At 44.3% G+C, this 15,406-nt stretch overlaps 1 protein-coding gene across 3 annotated transcripts in view; it reads right to left on the reverse strand.

Moving 5' to 3' along the window:
• ARL15 (ADP ribosylation factor like GTPase 15) overlaps window positions 1–15,406 on the reverse strand; it is a 378,507-nt gene that overhangs the window by 69,134 nt on the left and 293,967 nt on the right. The gene's annotated exons all lie outside the window — the stretch shown is intronic.

The raw sequence follows: 15,406 nt of genomic DNA on the forward strand, positions 1-15,406 counted from the left end.
CGTAGTGATAACGGGAGACCAAATGGCATTTAAAATACCATAAATTAAGATGAACTTCGCATGTCTCGTGTGAGCATGTCTAAATGAAAATGGGGTGTGCTGTCCCCGAGTCATGGTGTGCCTCTTGACATCCTGAAAGGGGCTGACTGCTGGAAAGGAGGGGGAGCCCGAGTGTGGGGCCAGCCCAAGGAGGCAGCCAGTACCCCCTCCCGCATGCTGCCAACGAAGGCTGCAGGAAAACTCTCCCCAAAGGGTATCAAATGGGGCTGTCAACGTTATTGAAACAAATTTCTATTTTTAAGTTAGAAAGAGAAAAGGATCAAAGACAGTTGATGGTAATAGAAAATAAAGAACTATTCAACATCATGAGTTTTGCTTATAGCCATTAGGTTGCTCTACTCTACTTTGAATGGTACCCTGGCATCATGATCACTGTCCACAATTTCAGGTGGACACACAGTGGAGGGTAAAAATCCATGTAATTCAGCTCCTAGGGTTCCAAGTGAAAGTCATTTTCTCTGAGGATAACAGCTTGAACAAAGTTCTGTTTTCTATAGCTTACTTCTGCTCCCCACTCCGATAATGAGGAACAGAGGTATGTGTGAGTATGTGTGTGTGTGTGGCATTCCATCTACACTTATTTACTAAAATTTGGTCTTTAGCCCTGGACTCCATTCTTATTGGTCTGCTCTATTTTACCTTCTTGTCCTGAATGACTTATCAAATGTTATCCAGGGTTGTAAAGACAAACTCAAAGCAGCGGACGATGGTGTGCAAATAGGCTGGAGGGGCAACCTGGCTCCTGCTAATTGGGCCCTGAATGTCTTCCATCCCACCTTAGGCAGTTTACCGTGCAGCCTGCCAAACTTTAAAGTTATTATAACTAGCTTCACACAGATGCCAGACAAAACAGACAAGGGATTAACTGGAAGGGTCACAAAATGCATTCCTTCTGAATCAATTGAAACACACTGGCCAGTGCCAAAAGACATTTAGAATAGAAAACCTGAAACTAATCAATCAAAACCGGTTTAGTTCTTTTTGATGATATAGTTGGGAGACATTTTACTCTATAAATAAGAGAAAAATTACCTAGGGAGAAGGAAGAAGGGGGAGGAGGTAGAGAAGCTTGCTTGCATGAAAAGGTGATTTTGCACTGTCAAAGAGAAATACCTTAGAAGAAAGTCACTTCTGTGCCTGGTATGCTTTTTTTTTTTTTTTCTTTAATAGACTTATTCTTTTTGTAAGTGATAAGAGTTAAACGTTTTGAAGAAAAAAGTGAAGACACACTCACTTTTGGCTCGGTTTTTAAGTTGTAACATTGAACAAGTCAAAGTGTAAAAAGCCCAGAACAATGTTGGGAGATGAGGGCTTTGGTCAGATGTTAGACAGACCATCCAAACAGCTGGAAAAGCTGTTGATTCTCCTTGGGAAATTTGTAATGTATTTGACTCATGTTTTCATGGAGCTCTGGACTGTCCTCGGGGGTTTGAAAGAGAGAAAACTTGCCAAGAACTTTATCTGGAAAATGATAGTATTTTACCAGTTTTCCATTTAGACCAAAATAAAAATAATATAAAGAACAATTACACAAATATTTATAATTGACAAATGCTATCTCCGTAGCAATACCATTGAAGTAACGTGTCCAGTAGTTACTGAATAAATGCTCTAACTCATTGACATACAATTTTTTTTCTTTAAAAAATGCATCCACACACAAACACAACATGAAGTGATAAAAAAGGAAAGCCTCTTGTTCCTGGAGTTGGATGATATGTCAGATTTTCATGCTCGGTACACCACACTTTCCCCACAGTGTGTTCAATAACAAGTCTCCTTCTGCATGCCTTGGCACATCTACAGCTAGGATCTGATGAAGAGAGGCCAGCAAGGGAAGACTTGGTCACTGACTTCTAGCTGAGGAGAGGCAGGCAGCACTTAGTTCTAAAACAACCCGTGCCTAGTCTCTGCTGAGTTTCTTACAGGTTTTTTAAATGTTTGCTTATTTACGATTACAATTATTTACTTCTCCAGGTCAGCCTCCAAAATGCATTGGGAACGATCTATAATACATACTGAAATATTTATGGATGAGATAGCATGATGTTTTGGACTGGCTTCAAAATGATCCCGTGTGGGGATAGAAAAGTGAGTGGGAGTTGACACGAAATGACCGTGCTGACCCTGGGCGATGGGTATGAGTGAGAGCATTATCCTGTTTCCTTTACTTCTGTAAGTGCCTGGAACTTTCTATAATTCTTTTTAAGTTAAAAGAGTGGAAATAAGAAAAATTACCTCTTGGCTTGAAAATGTAAATAATTAGACAAAGCACGCTTTCCCTATACTTTGTAATTTCCCAGTGATTAATCACCTGACCGCAAGGATGGTCTTTGTTTTTATTTTTCCCCTCAAGAAATAGTTCCCTTATTCTGACCCCCACATGCAAGACCACAATTATTGTGATAATTTTAATTTGTTCCCCAGAACCGCAGGATCATATAGTAGAACGCCTAACTGAACTTTGAGTCTGAAAACACAGATTCTGAAGTCCCCCTGGGCTATTTTTCCTACCATATTACCTTGAACAAGTCACTTAACCTTTGTGGGACTTTGTAAGGACATTTCCCCAATGTTTGTTTCACAAAGCATTGCACAAATATTAGGTTGACCCAGATCACATTTTGGTTTTTCGTTCTTTTTTTTAAAATTTATTGATAAAATGACGAAAATAGTTGGATTGTGGCAATTGCACATGGGTACAACCTATTCTAAGACAATTTAATTATGATTTATTTCTTGTTCAGAATTTAGAGCCAAAGATCATGGTCACATAACAGTATTACACAGGCTGAGTGATCTCACGTTCTGCAGAACATGAAATAGGAATCGATTCCAACAGGTAAAGTATAATTGAGAATTGGTTCCGTCCTCTACTCCCAAGGATCGTTCTGGGATTCTGATGTCAAAGGCATCTGCAGGAGTGAAGCTCTGTGAAGGTGAATGTCCTCTCTGAGCTGTCCCTGACGGGAACTGATTTCGATGGCTGTTCCATACCACCACTTTTGTTTTTGTTATTTTCACTTTATAATGGCCTGATATAAAAGTTATAAAAACAGCCATTGCTTTTTACTTGATCACCGTCAGCTTGTTTGTGCAACAACTGTGATAGTACTGGGAGAAACAGCCGTCGGAAATGTATGAAGGCACTAAAAAAAAAATTTATTTACTACTGATGGCAATGAGGGCCACGGCTAAGGGACTGCAATTTACAAGTGCAGCCAAGCGCAGGAAAATCTCAGCGTAGGGGTCCAAGAGATAAATAGAATATGAAAATATTTTATAGTGGGTATCAATTTGCTTTCAAAAATGTTAGTATCAGAAGAAGAAAAAAACCCACATAGACTTAAATGAACTGATGTTATATAATGTTCTAGTTTCTATGAGGGGCTTTTTTTTTTAAAGGCATGGTGAACTGAAATGATACAATCATTTATCATACGAGTCAATAACTCCAAGATATTTTTAATTTCCCCCTTTTGTGTTTGTGGGCAAATAATAAAGCTTAAATTTCTTTTTAATGTCGATTTTGAAATTTTATTAAATTTAGCATCAGCCTTTGTGAGTAAGCCATGGTGACTTCCAATGCCACAATCACATTGCTCACTTTGAAGCAAGCTATGTAATTCTAAGGTTGAACAGTAAACACTTCCATCCTTCCAAAGAAGCATCCTTTTAGAAGATTATTAATGGAAATGAGGCAAGATTTAAAAGACAGGGCGGCAATAAAACTTCTAAATAAAACATACTGTCCAAATATTAACAGCAAAAAAAAAAAAAAGTCCAAAAACAAAAACATATTCTGGTAATTTCAAAGTTGCTGAGACAAGACGCACAATTCTTTAAAACAGCCCCAGCCTTGACACCAATAAAACTATACAAAAGATTCGATTTTTAAGTACAAATTTTCTCTCTGCTCATTTCCTATACTCTACAATTGTTAAATTAAAACCATGTGGCTGGGGCTGAACTTGAGAGCTCCATTTTTAATACAAAAATGCAAATACAGAAGGAAAAAAAAATAGAAAACCCCACATGTAAATAACTGTATCCTCACTTCTTTGAAAGTCCATTATTTTTAAAAACCTAATGAAAGAAAATTGGTTTAGAAGCCAGGCTCATAACCCCAAACTCGTTGGTTTACATAATGAAGTGAACAAGTCACCATCCAATACCCCAAGTTATTTCAGTGGTTTTCCTGACAGATTTAACATGAATAGGAAGAAGAGTTTAAGCTCTTGATTTGAGTAGCTGGTCATTTATCCCATTAATATGATGAGACTGTCATTAAGTATTCTTTCTGATCAATTGGTTAAGTCACTAAATGTATCAACATAAAATTGAGACAGAATTATCTATATATTTAGCTCAGCTTTGTCCAAATACACAAAATACACAGCCAAATAATAAATGTATTTGGAGTAACCAAGATTTAAGTCCTTTAGGTTTGTAAACCCCACCCCCGGCCCCCAGCCAACGGCTCAAAGTTGCAGGCACAGCAGTCTGGGAAGAGTTCTCCTGACCTGATCACTCTCTTCCTGCTCCCTGCAGCCTCCACACTCTGGGGTCCCCTCTGACACTGTGGGGCCCTAGGGCTCGGGCTTTGGGGCCAACAGGACTCCCACACAGCCTGCTAAGCAGCGGCCCTGCTTCTCTCCTTCAGTGTGCATGGCCTTCCCACACCACGGAGAGTGGGAGCCATGGTTCCGGTGTGTTCCATAAGGGCCTGCACCTCACGTTTACCTCCTGGGTGTGATCTTGTACCGACCCTGCTGGCCCCTCTTTTTAAACTGTATCCGCCCTGACCCCTGAGACCCCTGGCCTCCAACTGCTCCTCTGACTTGTTAACTTATCCCTGCTCGGTTATGTGTTACTTCCATCTGACTTGCAACACCTCATCTGCCATTGTTTATGAACTTCCTCCCCACGAGCACACAAGCTCCATGACGGCAGGCGTTTCGCTGGTTTTGAGCCCTGTTCACATACTCTAAAGCATTGATTGTACAGCGTGGCCCTTCAATAAATATTTGTTGAATAACTGAATGAACGAGCAAATGACCCTTTTTTGGCAGAAAATCGTCCAGTCAAGGACCTCGTATTCAAATAACACGGCAGAGTTCCTGTTCCTTTCTCTCCCCTCAGCTGCCCCCAGCCCAGGGCACATGTAAATGTCAAAGCAGCTACCTCCACAGCAAACGCAGGACCCGAGTTTAGAGAGCTAGGGGAACCTGGAAGTCGGAACCACAATTAGTCTGCCGTTAGCTCAGCTGGTAGAATCAGCCCTGTGGTCCGTCTGGGAAACGGATTCAGTAGAAACAACACTGTCAACAATCTAGACTCTGTTCCCATAGAAACACATTACACATTAACTTTCCAACTCATGTGTCGATTGGGTACCGCCCATGCTTTCATGTGCCCGCCTCTGGGCACATTGCTTTTGACACTGTTGTGCAGTCCAAGCTGGTCTGGCGCAGAGAAAAATGAGCAGTCAGTGGCATGGCCGCTGAGTGGTTTTAAGTGCCCAGGGTTTGTCGACCAAGTCTCCTCGGTCTCCTTTCCTTGTGATGTCATTGGAAAGAAGAAAATGACACTAGGTAATGGTACTCGGTGGTTCCCCTCAACAACCTGCCCTCAAGTGTAGCATGTAAAGAATACCCTGGCCCTTGGAGGAGTGCACCCCGTATGTTAGTAGGTATAGCTATTTTTAAAGCACACAAGAGTTCCTCTGTGCTTAGTGTTTTCTGCTCAGAAATAAGCCATCTGTGAGTGGAGAGCAAGAGCGGAGATGTCAGAGAAGGTGGTATTCTGAAGGCTCCTCCATCAGGTACCGGGTGGAACCTGTAGCCTACCTGCCCCTTACCTTGACGTGTCCTGGCATAATAAGTTACAGTGAAACAACACCTGTGTCTTCATTTATTCACTGATAAATTCAATCACTCAACAAATTATTTATTAAATGTTGTAGTCATGGTTCTCGTAATTAACAAATTAATGAATAAAACATGATGTCTTTATAGACCTTAAATGTCCAGTTGATTAATGAATTTAATGACTCGGGCTTTGCCTTTGTGCACATCACTCAAGGCAACTATAATTCTAGAATTAAACTTGGGTTGGATCCCAAGAGAGCCCTTGAGGATACCTGGGTCTGAGAGAAAACATGGCTGGCTTCTGCCACTTTATTTCTGTCTGTGAGATGGCGTCGGCCAAGGGAAGGAGCGTGGTGACTGTGAGGACTGCCGGCTGATGATGGAGAGCCTCTGAGAAGACAGGAGCGAAGGGTCTGTGACGAGGCACCAGGGTGTTCCTGGTGTGTCGACTAGGGTTGAGAAAGACGATTCCCGAAGCGGCAACTCCCTCTACTCGAACCTGAAAATAGAATCGCTTTTTCTTTCTTACAACCTCAGCCTTTCCTCTTTCCCACTTTAAGGAGTTCCTTCCTCTTCTCTCATTTTCTCCCAAGTCTATTCATAAGAGCCAAGCAAAAAGGAGGTGGGCTCCCCACAGGCAGTCACTATAGGCACCTGTGGTCCCAGCCGGGCGGGGTGTCCTCTGTTGACTGCCTGTCGTGAGAAGGATCCATGTTATCAGCTCTCAGAGGGTGCTTGCCCACAGGGCACTGCCGAAGGGTTCCTCTTCTTACACCACAACCGCTAAGAAGTTCTCAAGGGTCTTGTCTTTAGGGATACCCTACATTGCTGGTTAAGGCTGGACGTGCACATGACACAGGGCCATAAAGATAAGCTGAGAAGTGTGAAATGCTCTGAATCTAATTCTGTTCCCTTTCATGCCTTGTTTCTGATTACTACTGAACCGAAAGACGTCAGGGGCACACAGGCTCCCTGGGTATGGCTATGTGCAGGGCCAGACTGAGAAGGAGTGTCGGAAATGGAAGGAATTGAAGGAAGAGTCTTCCCTTGACTCTTCTGGGGAAGTGCCAAAGCCAGATGAGACAAAACCATCCTCAGGGCCTGCAGGTGGGCGAGTGAGCAGAACATGCTGACCTAACCTGTCTGAGGCTGCTGATAGGTCGAGCAACATCAGTCCAGCTGTTTGGCCAGAATCCCTGGCTCTGCACAGATTATCTGGCTGCGTAGCTACAACAATAACAATAGCAAAAAGAGGAAATTAAGAGGCCATACCTTTCTATCAAGGGAAGCCACCCACCATCCCAGACTCATGGCTCTTTCTAGCACAGAAGATTCAGGGGTGTTGGGTTTAGCCTTTGCACCACACATTTTCTATTTATTAAAAGGAAGGAGATTGATTACGTGGTTCTTCTGTTCACTCATCCATTGATAAACAGTAGGTGAACACCTTCCATGTCCTGGGCCCTGGGCTAGACACAGGCAGCATGAACACAAGGAGGATCACCCCCTGAGAGTCTGGTGGACTGTGACAGGGCAAAGACACAAACCCAGGAGGACCAATGCAGCTGGAGAAGTGCCCAGTGGGAGACACCCCAAGCTGCACCAAGGGCATACGAGCCGAGCACGCAAGGCAAGAAGGACACCCGAAGGCCTCCCAGAGCAGAGTGATGACGCGGCCCATTTAGAAAATGACATGTCATCAGGCTGTCCTGCCTGGTGACAGAGAACAGCCAGGGTAAGTGAGGAGGGGCAGAGGCCTGGACCATGGCGAAGAACCTGGACCGGTACTGACAAACGCGAGGAGCCACTGGGCAGTGTCAGGTGGGGGAGTGATGTAACCGCACTTCTACCTAGAGAACAGAGAAAAGGGCCAACGTAGAGAAGGCCAGACCAGCGAGCCATCCAAGGACTAGAGGAGGGATGGTCCCCGGGACCAGCTGGCAGGATGAAAGTGTCACTCTCTGATGTGGGACAAAGAAAAAGGGAAACGCAGCCAGGAACAGATGAGTCCACATCAGCATGTGAGATGGAGGTGCTGATGGGGGGCGGGAGGGGCGGGACTGGCAGTGCAGGCCCCTGGGAGGAGAGAGGTGAAGGAGGCAGAGGTGGCGTCACCACAAGTGGGCGCTGCCTCGCGGTGGACACGATGGACGACCCTTCTATGATGATGATGATGATGACGGATCTCCCTAGTGACCAATGTGGTTTTCCCCTCGCTGGAGTCTGTTACACCTCGCAGTGATGCGATTGGTCCCTGGCCTGTAGCAAGTACTTCATTGGTTCTTATTTATATATATATGTAACAAATATAAACTAATGACCAAGATGTTGATAAAAGAGTTTTGGTTTACTTTTATCAGCAGATGACACTATAAATATTGGAAAATTGGGGACGTAGGCGACAAAGATAACCCATGAACCGTTTTCCTTTTTTTCTTTAAATTTAGTGAAGCATGCTTCTCCATAGTGATTTCTCCCATATAAGAAACTAAAAGGCTGTTAGTGGTCACTCTGCTTTTAAGGTTCAGTCCTCTCCAGCCTGAAAGTCTCCCCATCAACTCCGTGTCATGAACACCAGGTATGAGTGTTTATGGAATATAGATCAATACAACCCAGACCCTCAGTCCACACAATTTTGCCAAAATAAACTAACCCAAACGATCGGCCCTACTGATAGCGATATCATATTTTGAAAGATAGTGGCACAAAATATAAGTATTTCAAACTTGAGCTCTTTGATGACGAAATCAGAGCAGAGAAGTCTTATCAGGACCCTGGAAACGGGGTCTGAGAACAATAACTTCGAGTCAGGAGACTCCGGTTCCCTGCACGGAGAGCGTCCACAGGTGCCCTGCGTGCCCTTGAGCGAGTCCCCCCACCCTGGGACTCATTTTCTTCCTCCCATCGCTGTGTGGAGCTTTGGAAAGCACTCTGTGTTCTTTAGATGAAAGATACAGGTGTGCCACCTGAGGGGAGAGTCAGGGCATTCCATCAGAGAGGAGGACAGACCAGCGTGAACCATTCTAGAGACAAAGGGGTCCATGCCGCCCACTCCCAGCTAACACCAGGCCACATGTCCCCAAACGTCTTAGAGTAGGACAGGAACCTAATGAACAGTCAAATCTTGTGCCCGCTGTGTGGTCTGTCCCTGCTGCCCGAGACACAGAGGAGGTTCAAAGCTACTGCGGACTCAGGAATGCTTGCAAGTGAACTGACATTTCTGTGCTGTGTGTGTTACTTAAAAAATAAATAAATCAAATCTTTACTTTTTTCAGAGCAGTTTGAGGTTCACAACACAATTGAGGGGAAGGTACAGATTTCCCAGAAGCCCCCGCTACCTCCACATCACCATCACTCCCCAGAGAGGCACAACTGTTACAATTCACAAACCTACATACATCCTCACCCAAAGTCCGGAGTCTATGTTACGGTTCGTCCTTGGTGCTTGCTGTACATTCTATGGGTTTGAACAAACATATGATAATGTATATTCATCACTATGTTATCAAACAGAGTATTCTCACTTCCCTAAAATTCATCATCCTTCCCCTCCACTCCCAACCCCTGGAGACGCCAATCTTTCCACAGTCTCCACCATTTTGTCTTCTTCAGAATGTCATGTGGTTGCAAACATACAAGAATGTAGCCTTTCTCATTGTTTTCTTTCACTTAGGAATAGGCATTGAAGGTCCCTTCAGGTCTTTCCATGGGTCGATGGCTCGATTCCTCAGGTGCTGAGTACTATCGTTGTCTGCACACACCACAGTCCATCCATGTACTACAGAAGCACATGCTGGCTGCTTCCAAGGTTTGGCAACTGTGAATAAAACTCTCTGAGCGTCCCTGGGCTGGCTTTTGCATGGACAAAAGTTTTTCAGCTGCTTTGGGTGAATGTCAGGAGCACGAGTGTTGGATCACAGGTTACGGGTTTGTGTAGTTTTGTAAATCACGGAACTGTCTTGCAAAGGGCTGCACCATTTTGCATTCCCATCAGCAGTGAACAAGAGTCCCTGCTGCTCCACAACCTTACCAAAAGTTGGTGTTCTTGGTATTCTGGACTGTGGCCATTCTAATGGGCGGGCAGTAGAATCTTAATGTTTTAATTTGCATTTCCCTGGTAATATATGATGGGGGGCATCTTTTCATCTGTTTATTTGCCATCTGTTTCTCTTCTTTGGTGAGTTGTGTGTTAAGGTCTTTGCCCATTTGGGTTGTTGGTTTTCTTATGGTGTAGTTTTAAGAGTTGTCTATTTTGGGTAACTGTTGTTTACTCAATGTGTCTTTTGCAAATATTTTCTCCCTTGAATTTGTATTAGTAATAATCACATGGCATTCACCTACATTTGAAAAACAGTGGTGTCGGAGCCTGTGAGAGATAACTCCTCAATCTCAGGCACCCACCTGGTTTGCAATAAGAGAGTCCTGACACTAAACCTTCTTACCCACCCTGGTGTTTGGAAGACTGAATTTTGGAAAGAACTTAGCTTCACAGAAACTTTGATTTTACTATCTGTTCCCATTTCACCCACTTGTTGCAATGATTTAAAAAAAAATCTCATTCAAGGCTCTGGCCGGGTATCTTAGTTGACCAGAACACCCTCCCAATAAGCCAAGGTTGTGGGTTCACCCTCTGGTAAGGGCACACACAAGTATCAACCATAACTGCATAAATAAGTGGAACAACAAATCAATCTTCCTCTCTCAAATTAAAAAGTACAATTAAAAAAAAAAAAGAAAGCATTCTGCTCTGTAAAAAAAATCATTCAAGAGGAATGTTAAGGCCCAGTACAGCAACACAGTTATGCAAGAAAACAGACCCTACAGAGAGAAAGGAACAAGGCATCTCAAGACACAGACCATACAGAGAGAGACACAAGATGCAGTGGAAGGAGCCAGAGACACAGTGACCTGAGGTGAGGGGTCCACAATTTTCACAAAGCCGATAATCAAGTGCATTTATAAACTATATATCAACAATCTCCTTTGTCGAGAAACTGTTTTGTAAAACGTAAAGCACTACACAAATCGTTGGTGGTTAGATTTTGTAGGGAGAATATTACGGTAATTCCCAGTCAGAGAGGCATGCTGCCACCAGAGGTGCTGTCTCCCTGCCTAGCAGGCTAGCGGCCTCCTTCGCTGCAGGTCACATCCCCTTGAGCACCGCAGGCCATTCTGAGTCCAGCCTTCCAGAACCTCCCGAACATTAGCAATGGGCAGACCTGCTCTGCCAACGGAGGAAGAGAACAGGCAACCACAGTCACTGCTCACTGACTAATTCCTAGGTGCCAGGCATCATTCTGGACCTTAGTAGATATTATCACCAAGGTTCATGATACAGCACACTTGCACACTTTGGTTTTTGCATAGTCACTGATTCCAATCCCTTAAAATTTCAGTCAAAAACTTCAAAGGACCACAAAACAGGAGGTGGACAAATGCTGTTGAGTCACAATATCGGCTCTCCCATTGCGCCCATGCCTGGATAATTGTTTTGTTCTGCATATAGTTGGCAGAGTCTTCTGCGTGAGCTGGAAAACACAGCCTCTGTGGAATCCCCTTCAGGGCACTCTGGCTTGGCTGCTCTTCCGGGAGGCAGGGGTCGCTCACATGGTGCTTCCTTCAACCTACAGTGTGAGCTGGGGACCCTCTGAGAGCAGTCACAACCCTGGGGATCATGATGGTTGGCCTGACTCCGAAGCCCCCTTCCTCATAATACCAACACAGCCTCCGACTGAGTGATAGGCACACAAAACCAGTTTGCTCCAGCAAGAGATGCTAACGTCATTTCTCCAGGACCCACCTGGCAGCTGGCCCTTGGTGACACAGTTTTAAGGTCTTTATTCAAGTTTCTTTTTTTCAGCTACTATTTAGAATGCACAGTCTAGCCCTTTGGGCACTCATGATTTCACTGGCTAAGAAGCAAACGGTTCCTAAACTATCCTAGTCATATTGCATTCCTTGTTTACCTTCTCCAAGATACCTGTTGCAAGGAAAGTACCTATGCTCAGACACAAACTACACTATCTCTACCTCCCACTTCCCCGTTTCCTAGTAGTTTGAAAGCAACCCTCAAAGCATCTACTTTGTGTTATCTATATTTATTCTTTATGGCAAAGCTAGGGAGTTGATGCTAGGTTTCCATTTCCTGGCTGAGGAAAGAGTTCTACGATGAGCTTCAAGAATTTAGGCTTGTGATCAAAAGCCTTCAGGACTTAAGGGAGAGGCAGGAGCAAGGAACTGAGACAACGGCATTGACCCCCTTTCTGAAACAAAGGTGTAGATGCTTCAGACTTGTAAGGAAAAGGATTTTCCAGTACACTGTATCAGCATCAAAATCACTTCCCCTGTTACACACAGGATGCTTCTCCCAAAATAGCCCCGCACCCTTGCCCGGAAGGAAAGAGACTGCTCGGTGGACTGGTCCAGATTCAAACGGATTTCAGCTCCCTCAAAGGGGCTCCTGGCTCCAAACCGGAGATGCTATGGCTGTATTCAGTTGTTGTTCTTTAAAGTCACAGAATTTTCACTCTGTATAGATTTTTAAAAGTTTAAATGTGTTATTTTCTCATGAACTGTATGAGAATATTATGAACATGAACTAAAGAGCATACAAGGATGAACTAACATGTGGTTGCCTTAGGACAGACTTCTTAGGCTTTATTCATTTTTTTTTTTACTCTATGCCACCCTGGATATAGAAGCAGCCAGGAGTCCCCTGAAGGCGAGCAGGTGAATGAGGGCGGGAAAAAGCAATTCTTGCCTGGCCAAGTCTCTGATAGCCCAGTCTCCAAGCGACAGGTGCTCCGTGAGAACGGTAGGTATACCTTCAGTACAATCCTGATGGAAACCCTCACTCTCCACTCAGGACTCCTTCCTAGTTTGAAAATGCACACACACACACACACACACACACACACACACACACCCTCAAAGTATGTACAACAACTGTTGGAAGATATAACAGGAGCATTTTCAAAGCCAGTCTCGGAGCTTGGACTTATCCTGCAGAAGAAACTACTTGGGTGGGGCTTCCAAGGAAGGAGCGGCGAGGAGGTGAGCAGGATGCAGAGATATGTTGGAGGTGGCAGAAATGGCACACGCCCAGGTTGTACACACTACTTAGTCTCCAGGTTTTAACCATGCCTTCGTAATTTTCATGGGACCAAACGGCCACTGGGCAGAAGTGTTTTAATGAGCTGGGGCTAATTAATTCACAGTGTGCATCCAGAACATGGTGGGACATCTGAGGAATAGGAGGGGCTACTGGGTCAAGAACAGGATTGTCCGGAAAGATGACCTCACTTTTCAGGCTTGCTGGGAAGTATGGCCAAGTGGTTACAAATGCAGGACAGAATTAGATCATTTGTAATTGGTCTTTCTGAATAGAAAACGCAACTGCCCAGGTTCTCAGTGTCTTCTTCTATAAATTGTCCATGCCAGAACCACGGGCTCCCATGTCCTTCAGGATGGCGCACCGTGGGGGGCCACGCTATCGTGTCTTAACCCTTTGAGTAGCACGAACGTTCATGTACGTGCTCCTGCCTCCAGACCATCCAGAGTACAATCGATTTATTTTAAAAATGTGTAAGGCAACATTAAAAAAGGCAAATGTATGTTCTTCTTGTTTCCACAAATTGGTTATTAAACATGATTTTAAGTTAATAAAACTGGAACTGAAACTAATTTCATTTTTTTGGGGAAAAACACAACTCACTCCTGGGGTCAGTGAGCATGAAAATAAACTCACTACTCAAAGGGCTAAGGCAAAGATTTCTATAATCACTGGGTAATTCAGTGTCATTTATACAATTATCAGGTCCTTACAAGAAATCTGTAACCCTATCTTGAGTTACTGGGGTGCCATAGTACATTTTATTTTACTTTTTAAATTAAATGTATTGAGTGACCCTGGCTAACATAATTACAGAGGTATCAGGTGCCCAGTTTCACTGCACATTACCTATACACTGTACTGTGTTCACCCCCCACAAGTCATGTCTCTGTCCCATCACCATTAATCCACCAGTACAGTTTCAACATAAATTTCCTTCTAAAAAGATCATGAACTGGCTGAACCCTTTTTCATCTTAAAGGAACCCAGAGGATGCACCCTCTAGATCCACATGCCTAACTTATGTGACAGGCATGCAAAGACACATGTTCAGCACAAGCTCCTGGTCTCGGAAGCGGGTGAGGGGAAGCTGCTTCAATCAGGTCTCAGAAATTTCACTCGCAGGGGACCCTTTCTCTCAAGAGAATGCCAGGAGGTATGCTCTGGTTCATTCCTGTGACCCTCCGACTGCCCGATCTTGCCAATTTGCATATTATTTTGGACCAGGGCATCTGTAATTGTAAATTGGTCTACCCTCTTTAATCTGGGACTCGCGGCAAATCATGTTTAATAGCCTTTAATGAGATATCTGCATTCGGCAGTGACTCAATCATGTAGTGCTGTAGGCTGGGGGGGTGTGAATCACAGAAAACAGATGGAAGGGACCCATTAGGTAATCTCACGTAGCTCACTGCCAGACTCCCAACGATTCTCAGCAAGAAAACTACCAGAACCAGTTCAGTACACTCGTTATTTGCCATCCTAAGATGGAACTTCTAATTCTTGCACCAAAGGCTGCTCTTGTGGGAGACTGCAAGTGGTAAAGCTCTTGTAAGTTCGAGGCTTAGCAAAAGGCTAAGTTCTACCCCTCATTCCTCCATATTGGCTATAAAGCTGAGTATTTGCACTCATCCCAACCTCCCCACCTCACTTGCTTAGTGAAGTTGCTAAAGGCTAAGTTTTTCTCCACACCTCCATGTTAGCTGTGGTGCTGGATTGTTTCTACTCTTCCTATCCCCCGTCCCTCAGAGAGACTGGAGGCTGTTTTCTCTTTATCCTTTGTTTTGTGGAGTTAAGATGTTATATATGGTGGGGGTTTTCTGCACTTGGGAGAATTTTGGGGTTGCCTTGGAAATGTGACTTTGTTTTAATGATCTCTTTGATTTGCTAATGACTTTACTTTGCCCTATGAATAAAGTAGTAGGGGGGCAGAGACTAGCTTTTACAAGCTATCTTTTGCATTGCAGAGAGTCCTCCAGAGCCCACCTTTTTTCTCTTTAAGCCTATTTTCTTAATTCCACACTGTTCCCACTCAGGACTTGGAATTACTAGCCCTGCTGGTTCACAGCATGCTCTGGAACCTGGGGAGCCCACACTGGGACAGCTGTCTCCCCGCTGTGCATTCACAACCCCCCTTGTCCTCTCTGCCCTCCATCAGAGCTCTGGGACCAGCTGGACTACTGAGTGTCCCTTCTGTACACACACACACACACACACACACACACACACACACACACGCTGTTGCCGAGCACTCCCCTAATTAGGGTGTGACTGCCCAGGCGAGTGAGGGAAACCATGTTGAACTACATAGAAAAGAATTTCAGAAGCTTCTGAACTCTGCCCTGAAAATGGGAACAAGGACCCC

Source organism: Saccopteryx bilineata, chromosome 1 (assembly GCF_036850765.1).
Source record: "Saccopteryx bilineata isolate mSacBil1 chromosome 1, mSacBil1_pri_phased_curated, whole genome shotgun sequence".
Lineage (NCBI taxonomy): Eukaryota > Metazoa > Chordata > Mammalia > Chiroptera > Emballonuridae > Saccopteryx > Saccopteryx bilineata.